Consider the following 3,800-nt stretch of genomic DNA (forward strand, 5'->3'; position numbering starts at 1 on the left):
TTGACCAGCGCACTGTCATCAGCATATTTTCTCATTTCTATCCTCTGGGCTCTTCCTCACTCAGTCTTCCACCAGCGTCACTACAGATGGATGTGTGGCACTCATTTATGTGTAAATAGCATTCTTATGTTACCCAGTCTTAGCCACGTTGCTCTTAGCGGTTACTGGTAATCCGAGCGCATACATTTGGTGAAAGTGTTGCCTTGTAGTTACACACCTGATAAGGTTACATTAGTAACAAGTGAACAGATCCGATATGCCATATGAACGATTCAGAATAGAAAGTCACCGTCTATACAATAAAAGAAGATGGCTATCATCAAAAATAGATAAACGTAAGTACGTTCGAGCTTAGAATTGCGACAGTTGTGAACAAGTGGTTTAGCAAACAGAATATGAAGGAGCTGTTCGGCTTGGCAGCGCTTAAAGCACTCTGAAAGGGCCCCTCAAACGGTTCAGACAAATTTTGTAGACGCGTGTGTTAAAGCAAGAGTTAGCGATTAAAACCACAATTAGTGTGAAACGTCTCATATTGGGAGTGCTACGGACTATTACAAGTTACCCTCCTCCATACTGAGGCATTTCCTAAACACCTTCGCTGAGTGATCGGGGCTAAGCTCCACCTTGACTGGCTCTGCGTCATGATGGGACGTCGTGTCGTCAACTTCCGGTTCTCTAGGAGCGAGCGCGCAAAGCCTCTTCAAACTCTCCCCCGGCTGCTTATCAGTCGACCCCACAGGAGTGGTCTCGAAGCAGCGTGTGTTGCGCGCATTCTGTCACAGCGCCGAACCTGTCTCGTATTCCGGTAAGCACAGGCGAGCTGAGCGTTTCGACGAATGGCTGGAGTCATAAACTCAAGCTGATAAAGGAACTTTAGCATAGACGTACGTGAGTGGCCTGATCGGTCTGCACAGTTCAACCACCTGTTGGCGCAGAGATTATTCAGCCAAAAAAAAGCGCTAATACTGCTCCAACCAAGTGTAAAACATTTCAAGCATTTACAAAAACATGTTAACAATTACACTCCAGCGAAAAATTTACACCAGCAGCAAAGAAGAATACATTTCGTTACTGCTACTGTGCGTGGTTAAGCTCAGTGCCGCCAGGTGGCTGCACCGTGCAGACCATTCACATTTGCGCTTCTGCTCGTCCCGTGAAACGGCATGGCAAAACGGCCAGGCCCTGTCTCCTTGCGCTTGCATTTACCCTTGTACCAGACTCGCGAAACGTTATTGCGTTAACTGACGGCCTTAAATGCGCAAGTCCTAGCGCCAATAGGATAGCGGCAGTCCGATGCGCTGCAGCCAGTCCGCTTGTCTGCTTGTTTGTACCGCTGCAGAGGGACACAATGTCGCAGCTTGACACATTGCCAGTCGCTACGTTCGCAGTCCACGGCGCAACAAAGTCGAATCATAGTGCTCGCGAAAAGACTGAGACTGACTCTGACCGCTGAGCTCTCGTCAATATGGAGCACGTTGTAACACGAGCAGACGACGCTTCTGTGTGACGGAAGTGCTTAAATGTAGTGTTAAATTGTTCTTGTGCATTCTCTTTCTGTTACTTTCTTTTTATAGAAAAGAATTACCTACCATCCCAAATATTACCAAAATCATTTGTTCACCATAAAGGTGGAAAGATGATCGACGACGTGCCTTGGGCAGCCAATCACATAGTTCCTTCTACTGACGCGAATTGGCTGATTTACGTCATATGGGTAGGGGCAGCTGAAAACCTTATAATAAATTACACGCTTTACGCGGAGCACTCATATGCGTCAATTGAAGATTAGAAGGACCTGCTCTAACGACTAGGTATGTTTGTACAAAATCGTGAAAATTGTTTCAGGGTCCCTTTAACCTCAGCAGCAGTGATCAGGCAAGGTACTCCCGAAAATTATGCGAGCGCGAAAGATTACTTATGATTAAAAAAAAAAGCAGCGCTGCAAAGTTGAACACAGAGACGAGAACAGCACGTATGAAGCTTCGTACGTGCTGTTCTTGACTCGGTGTTCCCCTTTGCAGCGCTGCCTTATAAAGACAAGTATGATATTCCAACCAGCCTTATTTAGTGACAACAATCCCTTATGAGTGAATCAGCAAAGGCATCAAGCCTAAATATATAAAAAGTACATTAAATATCTTATTTCCCTGAAGCCTTGATGTAAAATCCGTAAGATTTATATGGACATTATTTGAAAGCAACCATCCTCAGCTATTTGTGAAACAACAAAAGCGATATGAACATTTCAAGACAGTGGCAGCCGTTGTCTGAAGGGCAAGACGAGTGAAACTATACAGCCGGGAATTTTCTTTTTCGGGTCGCGAACAGCTCTAGCATGAATTCCCTTATCAGCATTATTGCAAAAGCAAACAAGAAACTCTAAATACATCAAAGCACCAGAACTTCTATGCTTTCTTTTTTTCTTGAGGCTCGAAGAGGTATAGGGAACCCTACTGCTTTGGATCATATCAAGAACACTTGCCGGACGTACAATTTTATGCCCGCAATGAGCTTTCACTAGTTAAACAATGTCATGTGTTTTCCAACGCCTATCCACTGCAAAGTTGTAGTTGACAGAGACAAGGACAGCCTGCTTGGCTCCTCGTATTTGTTTGGTATGCGACTCACCCAGGAACACTGGTCGCCAGTATTGGGAAAGAGAAATAATAGAACAGATACAGATATAACAATGGAAGGGAGCGCTCGGAACCAGACTATCAATAATTTTTTTATGATTCTAAGAAAATTGTAAAAGAAAGCAGAATAAATCTTTATCTGCGATATTCAACTTATTCACTGTGAGCACATTCTACCCCAGTGGATTCTAGCTTCTTATTTTTCACAAAAATCTGGCGTCCGGAAAATCCGTCGTTGACTGTACACCGGCAACTCCTCCAGACGACGACATGGCGTCAAAGACAATTCTTTAGGATTCCTCTCTTTAACTCGAGCGAGGAGTAGGGCTACTATCGCTCCGTTTCAATAAACTGATAGCAAATTTTCCGAGAATAATGCACAAATTCCCTGCGTTGTCCCTTTGTTTTTCCAGACTATTCTGAATTTCTGAGAGTTCCCGGTTTTTCCGCTTGGTAGACAGGCTGCATATCGCAGTTCGGCGGTGCGGGAGATGCGTGGTTTCATGTGTTTCTTTTCCACAGGTCTTGTTCTTCTTATGCCTTCTTTTATGCCCTTCTTATCTTTTTTTGAATTATTTCCGTCACGCCACATGCACGTGCTGTTGTGGCTATCACCTACACTAGCTGTCATTATTGATGCAGTGATACATGCTCTCTTAGGCGTTTTTTGTAAAAAAAAAATTGTTAGCCTTTTTCACAATTCTCGATGGCGGACATGCACAATAGCGTTACTGGTGGTTTGTCCTCAAAACATAGTAGGTTGCCAGGGAGCGTCTTTCCTGTCCACGTCTCCTTTTTCCGCTGTGCTTTCTTGCAAAAATGATGTGAAACCAACAAGCCCAGCAGCTTACTTTTCTAAAGCTTATTCTTGTATATATTATTGCGTGTTAACGAATCTTGCGCGATTTGTAAAACTTAGTTGCGAGGGGATATATGAAGCAAACACATATGATGCCACACGAAGCCGACGGCTACAATACCACTGCGCGTCTTCACAAATATCGGAAACTACTGATACCATTTTTCCGCTATCCGAACGGAAGACGCTATGAAGAGCAAAATAATATTATCTCAGCATCTCATGAGCAACGTATGTATGGCCTGCTTATGTGTCGTAGCAACTGTTGAGACACGTGACTTTTCATACATGCGCTTCAAAATAGT

At 44.0% G+C, this 3,800-nt stretch overlaps 1 protein-coding gene across 1 annotated transcript in view; it reads left to right on the forward strand.

Moving 5' to 3' along the window:
* Nucleotides 1-3,800, forward strand: part of LOC135904187 (uncharacterized) — a 99,051-nt gene that overhangs the window by 27,592 nt on the left and 67,659 nt on the right. The gene's annotated exons all lie outside the window — the stretch shown is intronic.

This window comes from Dermacentor albipictus, chromosome 10 (genome assembly GCF_038994185.2).
Source record: "Dermacentor albipictus isolate Rhodes 1998 colony chromosome 10, USDA_Dalb.pri_finalv2, whole genome shotgun sequence".
In the NCBI taxonomy this organism is placed as follows: domain Eukaryota; kingdom Metazoa; phylum Arthropoda; class Arachnida; order Ixodida; family Ixodidae; genus Dermacentor; species Dermacentor albipictus.